Below are 14,537 nucleotides of genomic sequence, written 5' to 3'. Positions count from 1 at the left end.
TGCATTGCGAACACTTTACTACATTGACCAGAGTCCTTAGGGGCGACACCGCCGGTGTGTGAGTAGTGTGCGACCCCACCCCGATTTGTAACTTTAAAGCTCCCGTGAGCAGTGGGCTGACAAGCCTGGGATCCCGCACCTACGCGCCTGAGTGGTACTATACCTGGCAAATATTGGCAGCCATCGGCAACCCCAGTACACGGCCTATCCCTGCTGACGAGGGGTGATACCCCGAAACACGTGTCCAGGGATGGCGAAGACAGCAGCAGATCGAAAGATGATGCATTGCGAACACTTTACTACATTGACCAGAGTCCTTAGGGGCGACACCGCCGGTGTGTGAGTAGTGTGCGACCCCACCCCCATTTGTAACTTTAAAGCTCCCGTGAGCAGTGGGCTGACGAGCCTGGGATCCCGCACCTACGCGCCTGAGTGGTACTATACCTGGCAGATATTGGCAGCCATCGGCAACCCCAGTACACGGCCTATCCCTGCTGACGAGGGGTGATACCCCGAAACACGTGTCCAGGGATAGCGAAGATAGCAGAAGATCAAAAGATGATGCATCGCGAACACTTTACTACATTAACCAGAGTCCTTAGGGGCGACACCGCCGGTGTGTGAGTAGTGGGCGACCCAACCCCCATTTGTAACTTTAAAGCTCCCGTGAGCAGTGGGCTGACGAGCCTGGGATCCCGCACCTACGCGCCTGAGTGGTACTATACCTGGCAGATATTGGCAGCCATCGGCAACCCCAGTACACGGCCTATCCCTGCTGATGAGGGGTGATACCCCGAAACACGTGTCCAGGGATGGCGAAGACAGCAGAAGATCGAAAGATGATGCTTCGCGAACACTTTACTACATTGACCAGAGTCCTTAGGGACGACACCGCCGGTGTGTGAGTAGTGTGCGACCCCACCCCCATTTGTAACTTTTAAGCTCCCGTGAGCAGTGGGCTGACGAGCCTGGGATCCCGCACCTACGCGCCTGAGTGGTACTATACCTGGCAGATATTGGCAGCCATCGGCAACCCCAGTACACGGCCTATCCCTGCTGACGAGGGGTGATACCCCGAAACACGTGTCCAGGGATGGCGAAGACAGCGAAGATAGCAGAAGATTGAAAGATGATGCATCACGAACACTTTACTACATTGACCAGAGTCCTTAGGGGCGACACCGCCGGTGTGTGAGTAGTGTGCGGCGCCACCTCCATTTGGGATTTTCTATGTTCATACAATTTTTTCAATCATACCTCAGTATTCCACACCGCTCAAAGACATTCATAGGGCCAATACCATCAACACCAGAAAGTCGACAGCTAAACAGGGATTGTTTTCCACAAGGGAATTTTTTATTTTCTGCTAGGCTTGTTCATATGAAAGCAATAAAAAAGTATTTAGCTAAAAAATAGCACAACAATATACACTTTAAAAACAATTAATTAAAAAAAAATTCATGTGTGGACAGCTGTGGTTTCCTTGATTTGTCCTTCGCAATTACTGCAAAATGTCGAGGTAAGATTATCTTGTACAGAACTAAAGGACCAAGTACGTGGCAATTGATAATCAGAAAGGGAGCTTTTGTGAGATGCCCTACACAAAAGCATAACTCATAAGCACTCTTGGTCTTTTCAGCTAATCAAATTATGCCTTTTCAAAAAGCTGAACCATGGTGGAAGATCACTGGAAATCTAGGGTAACTACACTCGGCAACACTCTCAGCTATGAGCGAAAAAACTGTTTTTAGTTCGAGAAACTGTTCGAAACAGAACTGTTCTGTGCAATAATCAACTAGAACAAAGGTCTCCAAACTTTCAACAATGAGGCTACTTCTGATCAATGAAATCAATCCTCGGATACTACTCAGCTGTAATTTAAGCATTCTTGAAGAAAGAAACAAAAGAAAGAAAGGAGACTTCCACATAGGTTTCCCATGCCAAATTTGTGCCTTTTTTTCAACAAACATAGGCATAGATTCATCAACCGAAATTGCGATCGCAATAGCAGCCATACAGCAATTGCGATTGCAATTCCAGCTTCCGCAATTCATGAAGCAAAAACCCACCAATTTGCGAATTCGCAAACATAAATTCGCAGAATCATTTGGACCCCCTTAGCGAATCTGTAATAGCAATTTTCCACTAATTCTGCGAATTAATTTGCGAATTCGCAAATAAATCGCAAATACAATTCATCAAACATCGCACATTGCGGAAAAAAACAAAATCGCTAAATGCGAGTCGCAATTTAAGGAGAAGTCAAACCAGGTGGTAACCATGAAGTTCAATTGGGAAAGAAAAAAAAAAGAAATTCAAACAGGAACAATGGGCGGAGCAAAACAAACACACTTAAGGAGACACAGAATTTGCATGAGTACATTCACAATGCCAGGTCTATACATCGTGGCAAGGCGGCTGAGGCTCCAGCGCGCAGCCCGGAACCAACGCAGAATTCAGGAGCGCATCTTCCGGCTGCGGATAACACTCCTGGGCCACACTGAAGAGGAGACAGGCTAAATGGGGCAATGATTCACAAGCTCATCAGAGACCTTGACCCCCTGATGCAGCACCCAACAAGGAGGACCAATGCCGTGCCCACCCATGTCCAGGTCCTGTGCTGCCTGCACCTCCTGGCCCCCGGAAGCTTCCAGGGGATAGTTGCATATGCATGGGGGAATCTCCCAGAGCACACTGTCATGCTGCCTTCGGTGTTTCCTGAACGCCATGCTGACCCGGATACACCACTACATAACCTTCCCAACCACCCAGCAGGACTTAAATCAAACAAAGCTTGCCTTCTACAACATTGCGCAATTTCCCCATGTAATTGGATGCATTGACTGTACCCACATCCACATCTGCCCACCTGCTCAGACAGAGTACATGTACCGGAACCGCAAGTCCTACCACTCACTGAACATCCAGATGGTCTGCAATGCAAAGACAATCATCACTGACATAGTGGCCCAATACCCGGGGAGCATGCATGATTCCTTCATCTTCCGGCACAGTGGCATACACACCCGCTTGGCCAGGGGTGACTATGGCGAAGGACACCTCCTAGGTAAGTACACATGCCCACATACAGTACGTCAAGACCATGTAGCTGCGCATAACAGGCACTGACCCTCTGCTCCTTTCATTCAGGTGACAGCGCCTACAGCCTCCGTGAGTACCTCCTCAACCCTGCTACATCACAGAAACGGCGTTACAATGCTGCACACATTCGCACTAGAAATTGCATTGAACTGACATTTGGGCTCTTAAAGAGCCGATTCTGCATCTTACATAAGACTGGTGGGGCCCTCAAATACCAGCCTGAGGTCTGCTGCCGCATCGTGGCCGTGTGTGCCATACTCCACAATATTGCTACTAAGCGGAGGATACCTGTGGAGATCTCTGGCAGTGAGAAGGAGGGGGAAATCGCCCACCTGCACATGTGCATCATGCATGCGGGGAGAATCCTGCAGAAGGACACAGGCGCCGCAACAATATCACAATGAACTATTTCTAGTGCACCCATACCCCTCACACAACACTGCACTCATGCATGCCAAATGAAATAATGACATGAGTTGAATTTACGTTGGAAATAAATTCTTATTGTTTTTTGCACAAAAATATTTCTTACATTTTTTTTTCCACAATACATAAAAACTGTATTTCCTCATACAGCCCCATGATAGCGAAGCAGGCGTGCTTGTCATATCAGCATGGCACTGCTGCTAGAGTACATGCAATCACTAGCGCCTCCGGCCGGACGCACCCAGTCGCCTCTCCACATCCTCCTCGCCAGTATTGGCCTGTGATGCTGCACTGGGCCTGGTGCTGCAGCGGCGTTCGGTTACCACCGGCACGGACAGGCTGCTGAGACTTGATGTGCCATCACTGGCATCACCCCCCCCCCCCCCTTGCATGGCCATGGCCACACGCCTGCTGATTCTGGACAGCTGTTGTGACCTGTTCCAGCGCCCTAGCAACGTCCTGGCAGCATTGCTCCATCTGAATTTGCATCGCCAGGGACCGGCGTGAAAGTTGGGAGGTCGCGTTACCAATCAGGTGGTTTGATCTGGTATATGCTGACAGCAGCTGGTCAGCTGGGTCAGCAGCTGGTGGTGGCTGCGGCGGGTGATGTCCTGCTGTGACAACATAATTTGGCTGTTCTCCCTGACTGCAGCCGTCAGCACCTGCACGCTTTCCGTGAGCTGGCTCACGTTGCGCGCTGTCTTATAAAGCTGCAGCTGCATGGCTGCCATGTGCCGTGCCTGCTTTAGGTGGACAGCTAGCATCCGGCGTTATATACCCAGCCCTGGATCTTGGACATGTTCCCCCCTGCCAGCGCGTGTTGCCACGTTGCGCTGCTGCCTCATCAGTCTGCTGGACTGCGAACGCACAGTGGCTGTGCGCCGTGTCTGCCTCCTGGGTGGTGGTGTGGCCTGTACCACTGCCATGGGTGTCACATGGGGTGCTTGCTGTCCTCCTATGTCTGCAGGGGTGGCCCTGTCCGCATGGGGAGGTAGTGGTACTGGTGCTGGTAGTTGTGATGGTCCAGGTCGTGGGGCAGGATGGCCCTCTCCCTCGGTATCCTCAGGGTTCTCCTCAATTTGGAGTGCCTCGCTGTCTGTGCTGGGTTGTTCTGCAGCACCTGTGATGTAAATGGGTGCATGATTAATGATATGTATCTTGCTCATGGGATGTTGCAACATGCATGCAAGGCTTGCATTCCTTGACTGGCTTTAGGGATATGTTTCACTTGACAGGTCTGGCTGTGGGTGGCTATCGGGGAACTATTGTCACACTACAGGTCCCACAATGCAATATGGCATTTCAGAAGTGCATAGCCTGCATTACTGGGTTATCAAATGGCTAGCTCTGGAGGCATGGGCATTGTTAGGAGACGGGGTCACAGTTGCATGGCACTTACCTTGGGATTGTTGGGTGGGTCGGGAGGTGTCCAGCCGGGTGACCCCCACGCAGGCTGCAGGGTTGATTGTGTCCTCCACCAGGTCTTCAAGTGGAGTATTGGGCGCAACTGTGGGGTCTCCTCCTCCCGTGGCATGTTGCTCCCCCAGCCTCTCTGCAATGCGCTCTTTGGCACGACCTCTGAGGTTGTACCACCTCTTCTTCAGCTCATCAATGGAGTGCTGGGTCACTCCAACAGAGTTCACATTGGACCGGATGTGCTGCCAAATGCGCCTCTTGTCTGCTTCAGGCACCTTCCGGGATTCCTTGCCAAACAGCCTGTCATGGTCCTTGCTTACACCCTCGATGAGGAACTCCATCTCCTGCTCAGAAAATTTGATTTTGCGTTTTCTGCCAGGTGCACTGCTTCCTGCTGCTTCCTGGGACATTCTGGTTTAGTGAGTGTGTCATGTTGTGGTGCTGCAGGGTGTGTCTGGTGGAGCTCTGTGCTGTGCTTCTTCCACTCTCAGGCTCTGTGTTCAGAATGAGTGAGGGAACTGCCTACTTCCTGGTTGTGATGTCATGATTGTGCTCGAAATGCGACTTCCCGTTTTTGCGATCTCGCAATTAGCAAGATCGCGATTTGCGATTTAGGTAACTGCGAAATCGCAATTTCAACATGGGAAACAGGCGATTCTGCGAATTATGTACGATTTAGCAAAAATCGCAATCGGCAATTGCGGCAGACTGCTATTCGCTTTTTTTTAATCGCTTTTCTTGATGCATCCCATTCTGCGAATTCTAAATTGCGATTCGGTATTTTTCGCAATTTAGAATTCGCAGAATCTGGGCTTGATGCATCTGGGGGTTAGTCTTCTATAGGTACCCAGGTTTTGCATATCCCCCTGGAGGGAACCGAGGAAACAGGCAAAATATAGCCACATCTTGTGTTTTTTGGGTAAAGTAGGAAAAAGTGACCCTGGGTAAAAATTTCAGTTTTTTTCCTTAGAGTGATATCAACAAACAGTTTGCTGTGCTAAAGTCACCATATACCCAGCTTTCAAGAACATACACAGCTAAATAAAATAAAAAGGTTTTACTGCAGTGTTGGCATTTTTCAACCAGTAGTGGAAACCAGTGTGAAACCCATGGGTGATGCAGGAAAGCTATAGATTTTTGAAAAGTAGACAACGTTCTGGGTTCAGCAAGGGTCATATGTGTAGATCCCTCAAGGTTTTCTCTAAAAAACTAACTGTTGAAATAAATATTGAAAATGATTAAGAAAAAAACGACCACCCGTGACATTTTCATCTGTATATTTTTGTCACAAAGCTCGCTTGATAAAAACAATATACCATTATACCTACTGGACCCTTCTGATTGTGGGTATTTATGGGGTTTGTAAGTTCTCCATTAACCCAAGGTGTAGACCTATTCATATGGCGAAATATGTAGACTGAAAAATTGGAATCAAGGAAAACTAAGTATTTTTTAAATGGGCACAAGATATGGAGTTTAGGAACAATGGTTATTTGTACCTCTCTGAATAAGTGGATATCAGTACTAGCATAGGATTTAGAGGGTATTTTTCAAAATGTCTTCTTTCGTACACTCTGGCTAACATTTGGAAGCACATATACAGGGAAATCCAATTGGTATTAACACATGTTCTACTATTCTATGCTCTCCCTTGTCACCTGATAAATATGGTACCTCACTTGTGTGGGTAGACCTAGTGCCCGCAACAGGAAACGGCCCAAAACACAACATGGATACGTCACATTTTTCCACTCAAAACTGACCCTTTTTTGCAAAGTGTTTAGCAGCAAATTTTAGGCCCTAGCTCAGACAGCACCTAGCAAACGTGTACATCTTTGAAAACTAGGCCCCAGAATGGAGTGACTAGCATGGCTCGATCAAGTTTTCTACCCAGAATCCCTGGCAAACCTCAAACTTTGACTAAAAAACTAATTTTCTTCCCATTTCTGTGATGGAAAGTTCTGAAAGAAGGCAAATCCCCAGCCTCCCCCCCAACAAATACCGCATAAATGTGTTCTCTGATGTGTAGTAGGGTGACTACCCCCTCACGGTGGAAAATTGGGGTGATAGCCCCAATCTACCTTGATGTGGCCGAAAGCCTGTGGCCTGTGATTTTTCCTGGTGTCTAGTGCGCTTTCTGCACCCTCCAGGAGGCTGATTGGGGGTAAATACCCCCATTCGCTTCCGGGGGGGACGGGCAGAAAGACTGTCACTTGGAGGGCATGGGGGAATGGCCTAGGTCATAGTGAGCAACCCCTACCCCTATATTGTTTTCATAGACCCTGGTGTCTAGTGGGCTTTCTGCCCTTCCAACCCCCCCCCCGTAGTGGGGCAGATTAGGGTAATTGCCCCATCTGCCCCCAAGGGGTCAGAAAGCCTTCCTGTCCTCTTGTTGAGGTGGGAGCATGTCCATGGCGGGCAGGCCCCGTCCCTATATTTGCTTTAAACAAAACATTCTCTGGTGTCTAGTGGGCATTCTGGCCCCCCCCCCCGACCCACCCCCTCTCCCTGGGCACATTTAGGGCAATCACCACCCTTTTCCCCTCCAGGGAGGCATACAAACTGTAACCATATTTTTAAGGGTGTGGTCATGGCTGTCCCTATATTGGCCAGCCACCATCCCTATATTTATTTTGTTTCTTACCCTGATGGCTAGAGGGCTCTCTGCTTCCGGGGGGGGGGGGAGGGGGGTCCGGGGGTGATCAGGGGTAACTACCACCATCAACCCTTTAAGTGGTTGCAGAAAGCCTGAGTTATTCGATGAGGGCTTTTGGTAACACAAACCCTTGCTTATAGGACCACTCCCGCTATCGCTATCCCTGGTGCCTGGTAGGTGGATCCTTACTTGGATCCCTCTCATGTGGCAATCCCCAAGCAGGGATCCAGTAGACATAGGTAGCATTGGAAAGGGGAGATTCTCTCCTTTCCAACAAGACCTCGCCCAAAAGAAACAGCACTTGGGGGGCTGAAATATGCCCGAGCATTATAGAAGTGAAAGTAAAACAAGCTGATCAGCTTTATATACCTCTCCAGTGTCAGCCAATGGCTGACACCCACACTTATAGGGTTAATATTCCTGTGTTGATACTTTTTATTATTATGGAATGAAAAATTGTTATGGTACATTTTTATTCACTCTCTTCCCCATAGAATTGATTTGCGCTGTTCCAAAACTGCTATGAAATGAAAATAAATAATTAATTGAGTTTTGTTAGAGTGCATGTAAGGTAATGTAAGTGTCCTGGCGCTCTGCGCCTCAAGTGTTGACTGGCTGAGCGACCTAACCATTAATCTTGATTAAAAAGGCCATGTTTTCAGTTTCTTCCGAAACTGGGAAGTGGCTGAAATGTTCCGTAACTCTCGACATAGTTCGTTCCATGCTGAAGGCCCTTGCAACAGGTACCAGGCCCTTTTTACCAGCAGCAGGGTCTTGAAAAGGATCCTCTTCTTAATAAGAAGCCATTGCAACGCCCTCAAATGTGAGGATAGATGTGTTCTCAATGGCAGGCCGAGAAGAGTACAAATACAGTGCATCATAATAGTCATGCCTAGATGTTAAGGCACGTATTACCTTTTTCCGAGCCAAGAAAGAGAGAACGTGCAGAATCTTTCTTAGCATATACAACACACCAAATTAATTCCTTACCACTGCATTAACCCAGTGTATAAAAGCAAGCTCGCCATCAAATTCAATGCCCATATTCTTAACAGAGCTATACTGGCATAATAGAGGAGGAACATCCGCCGGCTTAAATGATTGCCAAGGCTCATATACCCTTACACCAAAGAAGAGTAGCTCTGTCTTTTCAGCAATACATTTGAACTGGTGGTGTAACAGCCATTATAAAACTGCTGTCAAACAGGTTCTCATTTTTTCACCAGGGAAATCTTCATCACTGCACCAGGAAAACAGTAGCTGGGTGTCATCAGTGTAGGAGATTATTTTTGCTCCCAGGGCCTCTGCCAAGAAAGCTAGAGGAGTGAGATCAATATTAAAAAGAGTAGGGCTTCAAAGTGGAGCACTGTGGCACTCCCACTTGCAGATCACAAGACCCAGACAAGCACTGGCATAGCCAATAGGTCTCACCTTTGGAAGCTTACAAGTGTTTAGCCATGCAGCAGTTGATGTGGTTGCACCAAGGATATTGTGCTGGATAACTAACCCCTTATAAGGTCCCAAATGTTATTTTTTGGATAATGCTGGTTGTAGGAGCGCAGCTCACAACCACCATGTAATTAGTTACAGGTGCTGGTGTACAGTGAGCGCACCCCTAATAAACAGCGCGGATTGAAAGCATAGGGATGGAGAGTTATATTCAGCGCAGCAGTGTTGGTTGCAGGAGCATGGCTCACAGCCACCATGTAATTACTCACATGAGCTGGTGTAGAGTGAGCGCGCTTCGTTGTAGAAAAAGCACCAGGTTTCACAGAGCACATCTGCTGGTCCAGACACGCTCTCTAAAGTTGTTTACAAATTGCATGTAATGCAACCTTGCTACCACCACCAGTGAAACGCATTTGGAATGTAAAAAACTAAACTCCTGAAGAGAAAGTAAACATAGTGGACAAACGTATCTACCTGCCATGCAGTAAACAAAAATTAAAGGATACAGAGGTTTCTGAAAAATATGTCCCCACTTTAAGTTACCATTTATATTTTAAATAGGTCTACTTGATATTAAGGACGACGTTATTTGTGACACGATAAAAATGTGACATTGTTCAATGAGGATTGTGATTATGTTATATTTAAATGGTGGACTGAAGTGGCCTCTTCATTGCATCATGACTTTATCAACAACAACAAAAAGTAATAAAGATAATCAATCAAAAAATGTAAAACGAACATTTGTATTTCAATGTTACTTTTTGGCAAATAACAGATGTGTTTTCTTCATAGAAAGGGGCTGGTCAGCTCCCCTCCTCCCCCAAATTTGGCTCTACTTGTGCCTGTGGTATGCACCCCCTTCTTCAGAAACCCCTCCTGTGCCATTCTCAAGGCCAAGGAGCTGAGGTTGTTGTCTAGGAAGGTCACACTTCAAGCTGAGCTTGAAATGGAAGAATAGAAGTGCAGGTACTCTGTGACCGAGTACCTGCTTTTTTCTGACAAGTGCTCGTAGTCTCCAATTAAAAGTATTATGTTTTTCTTGAGAAGTGCAGGTACGCTCTCCCGCTCAAAATAGAAAAAGTCCCGGTACTTAGTACCTGCCCGTTTAAACTACTGACTTCAAGTGTTTCTAATGGGCTTACCACAGTGACGGGGGCATAATCAAGGTGTTGCAACGAGTCTTCAGTTCGCTTTAAAAGGGACTCAAGCTGTCTGTTGGTCCCCGGTCAAGGGGACAAATCCCCTTTGTTAAAAAAGGGGTACTCCATACACCCATGTCCTCCTCTTGATCCCCCACCGTGTCTCCCCATCTCCCCAATACCCCCATGCCCCTCTTACACACAGACGTGGACTTCACTGGTCCATTTACCAGTTTTTCGCCAGTTCTGCGTAAAGGGCCAACATAGTCTTGTGGCATCTACAGGCTACACCAGAGAGAGCAGGGTCTTGAAAAGCCAGTTTGCCCTGTAATTATTATCGCCTCTGGCCACCCGGAGTTTGGCAACAGCAGACCAGCAATCCGGCGGCACAGTGTTCAGAACAGGAACCGTTGACTCACCTAGTCTGGCAGGATAGCTTTGAGGATCACGACACGTGCACTACGTGATAAGCAATCACTAATTTGGGGGCGTATATATTCTCAGCACTGTGCAAAACGAAACACCGCATTCATATATTCATCCCCGGTATCGCGTTTAGTACTGACAGTTTTGCTGCTTGTCCAAGTCCTCGGTGTAAATCTGCGGTCTCTCCCTGTCCATGAGCAAGGGAGATTGCAGCATTTTATTTTTTTTAACTCCATTATGCTGTTTAGTGCCTGTCAATGTTTTTCAGTGACAGAGAAAAGGCCGCACCTCTTTACTTGAAGTAGGTCTCTTCCATTCGAGATCAGTGGGAGGGGGTGGGGGGATCCTAACTACCCACAGAAAATGTTTTCACTGAAAGGGTTGAGAACACTTAGGGCTTAAGTGGTGAAAACAGCACGACTAATAAAAATAGAAAAGTAGCTCGCGGGTTAACTGACGCTCGGTAAACAAGTGGAAGGCGTTGGGCTAGTGCGTCCGAGAGCACACACAGCGTTCCCCTTGCAGGAGCGAGCATGGGCACCATCTGTTTGCAAGATAATTACAAACAGATGTCGCCAAAGCTCGCTCCCACAAGGGAAATGCCAAACGTGCACGCGTTTCAGTTGAAAGCAATGCAAAGTGTGCATTTGTTTGGGCAAAAAAGCAGATCGATTCCAAGAGGTCGCCTCCTATGCAGCGCATGCGTGCTGTGTAGGCAAGACCTTACAAAAAAGGAGGGCACCAGACCTCTTGAACTTTTTCCTCTAGGTACTAAGCCATCCAGTACCACAATGCCCCCTATTTCCAATAGCTTGGCGACAGAGTGTGTTGTGGGGTACTGTGTCGAAGGCTGCTGATAGATTTAGCATAATCAGCACAACACTGCCCACAACATCTAAGGTATGTAATCTACCACTTCCACTAGCGTCGTCTCCGTACTGAAACTTGGGCGGAAGCCAGATAGGGTTGGATGCAATAAATGATTACTTTCCAAGTAATATGAATGGAGATGGAGAATGTGAATGTGAATGGAGACTCATCCTGCACCTTGTAGATTAAACTATGTAAAGGGGCGCATTAAATTATCAGTTTGCACAGCAGTTATTTTTGCATTTTTTAAATAAAGGGAAAGGCTGGTTGTATATCTAACGGGATGTAGTCAGAAGAGGGAAAATACCTCATCAGAGATTTAGGGAGCCATTCTCAATTTATCTTTCATTTTCCCTCAGAAATTTATTTTACAAAGAAACAATTTTTTTTCAAGTCTGTCACCTGGAACTCTTGGCAAAGGAGTCTTGCATTTTACCATCAGTGACCCGGACTCTGGAGGCGTATCTGACTAACGTGAAGTCTCAGCTTATCTGCAGCTGAGTAACTATTCATACCACAGAGAGCTGCACATGGTGCTTAACATTAGCGTTATTAATGAATTTCCTCGTGCGAAAGGGAATCCTTTTGATGGCAAGTCACCTGTTGTCAAGAACAAGTGCTCTAATGGCATTGTTACATCTGAGGCTTTGAACTTGTGCTGATTTTTTGCTTAAAGTGTAATCTTTAGTACAAATAAATGTTTGGTTTGCACTTTTTGTTTTGATCTCAATATCATTCCACTGAATTGCTTATTGAGTGTCTTGGTGAATTTTATCTCGGTGTCGGTTACCAAATCTTCATCCATTTGTACTCAACAATGCATTTTGTGGAGTTTTTTTATCAGAGAAAGAAAGGGAGCAAGTGGGGCAGTTAGAAAGAGAGAAAAAAAGGAAAGAGAGTGGGTGTGTAAGTGTGTATTGTCTTACACCTTTCAAATCTCCCCTCATAATTCACTCAAAAGAGGGCAATGCCAATCCAAATAGCATCCTAATTAAGCAATATGCTCCCAGAGGTATCACAAATGAAATGAAATGCCTTGAGTGCTTATGCAGTATGACTTGATATGCTTCGGGCATGTTCATCACACTGAAAACGTGTGCCTCATTCACCATTGAAAGCTCTTGCACAAAATTAGGTTAAGGCAGCAAGTCCACCCAAATACTCTTTTAGGGTCACATACGTTCCCAAAGTAGATAATTTTGCTGCGATCTTTTGTAACCAAAACTACTGGTGAAAGCCTGTCAGGGGCTTCAATTTCTTCAATTACTCCCAAACCTTTTAGCCACTCCTGTTCCACTCTCAATACTTTCAAAATCATATTCAGAACTTTCTTACTTCATGCAGGACAAGTTTTGACCCACCTTTAAGTATGATTTTATAATTGAAATTCTTTAAAAGTCCAAGATCATCACTGAACACACCACTAAATATCTCAACGACTTCAGCATCAATTCTCACATGCGCGCCACCATAATTACTTTGAAAAAAATGAATTGGTAGTAGGGGAGATAAAAGTTGCACCACCTTGCTACACACGAAAATCCTAATAGATTACTCCATTACAGTTGCCCACCTCTTTGGTCTACTACCACAAGACCATAAACATTTAGTCCAGAAACAAGCACCTAGAGAGGCAACAAGCAAATATTTAAAAAAAAATGCTTCAGCACACTAAAGAATAAGAATGTCCTTCAGTGATTCGAAAAAAACGGTCTTTTTAATACAGCCTTGAAATGTTCATGATGCAAGATGATCAAGCTCAACAGCCTCAGTACTGCCAACGCGTTTCGCCCAAATAGGGCTTCCTCAGGGCATATAACTGAGTCCACCAGTGTAGCGGTGATCTCTGATATATCAGGTCAATTTGATCTAAGCTTCTCATAAAGGTATCCCTTCCGTCACAAGTAAGTATTCTCACTGAAAAAGTTCAATAAGTTGTTTCACGCTTCGCACAAGACGGTTCAAAATTGCTTGAAAGCTCCACATTTTAAAGCTATTGACGTTCTTTAAAACATGCCGCTGTGCGCTGTGATATGCAACACTTAGTGTAAATAGTTCCTCCTCAAAAGGCCACCGTTGGAAGTCGCGTCTCTCGACCCGCCGACAGCCCGACTCAAATTCCACTTCATGCAGGACAAGTTTTGACCCACCTTTAAGTATGATTTTATAATTGGAATTCTTTAAAAGTCCGAGATCATCACTGAACACACCACTAAATATCTCAATGACTTCAGCATCAATTCTCACATGCGCCACCATAATTACTTGTTCTGATGCAACTTAATTCCCAGATCACACTGATGGCTCACACCTGGGAGATTATCTCATCTCTTTGCCATATAAACTTTAGTTACCCCTAAACTTTATATGCGTAGGTACAAGTCCTAATAAATTCACCTTGTTTCCCTCATATCATACTGGGCTTATATCATGTGTTTTTATAAGACTGGGCCATTGTCTCCAAATATTTTGGTCACCTATAAGGTTTTAAGGTGATCGAAAAATTAACTGGCAAATTAATATCATTGTCCCCATAGGTAACTGTACATTCAGGAGTTTTCAAAACCCCCGTATCACATTCAAGAGAATGTACCAACTAATGCATTAGTAACACAGTACAATTCTGTTCACCCCCTCCTAGGTGTTATTTACCTGTTGTACTGCCTCAGCTGCCCGTTTTCCCCCATCATCCATACTCTTGCATAGTGAATCTTTCATGGACATCATTTAGAGTTCAGCTTGGTTTACAGCTGTGACCCCTGACTGGCCCCTTGCGACCACTAGCACTGCCTTTTAGACCTCTGGCATCAGAAGTGGTAAAATCAGTGCAAGGAACACAGTAAAATCAGTGCAAAGAACACAGTGACAGCGTGTCCCTGTGGACGTTGGTTGGGGCTCCACTTTTTACATTAGTCACTATTCATTTAATAATGATGGAGCAAGGATTCGCACGTTACGCGACTTGCTTGTACTCATGAACCTCGAATAGTGTTAATAGTCTAATCAATATGTTTGTCTTACTAATATTGCACATTTTACACTACACGGGG

This window comes from Lissotriton helveticus, chromosome 5_1 (assembly GCF_964261635.1).
Source record: "Lissotriton helveticus chromosome 5_1, aLisHel1.1, whole genome shotgun sequence".
Classification (NCBI taxonomy): Eukaryota; Metazoa; Chordata; class Amphibia; order Caudata; family Salamandridae; genus Lissotriton; species Lissotriton helveticus.
The sequence above is the reverse complement of the archived record's forward strand: the minus strand, read 5'-3'. Positions refer to the sequence as shown.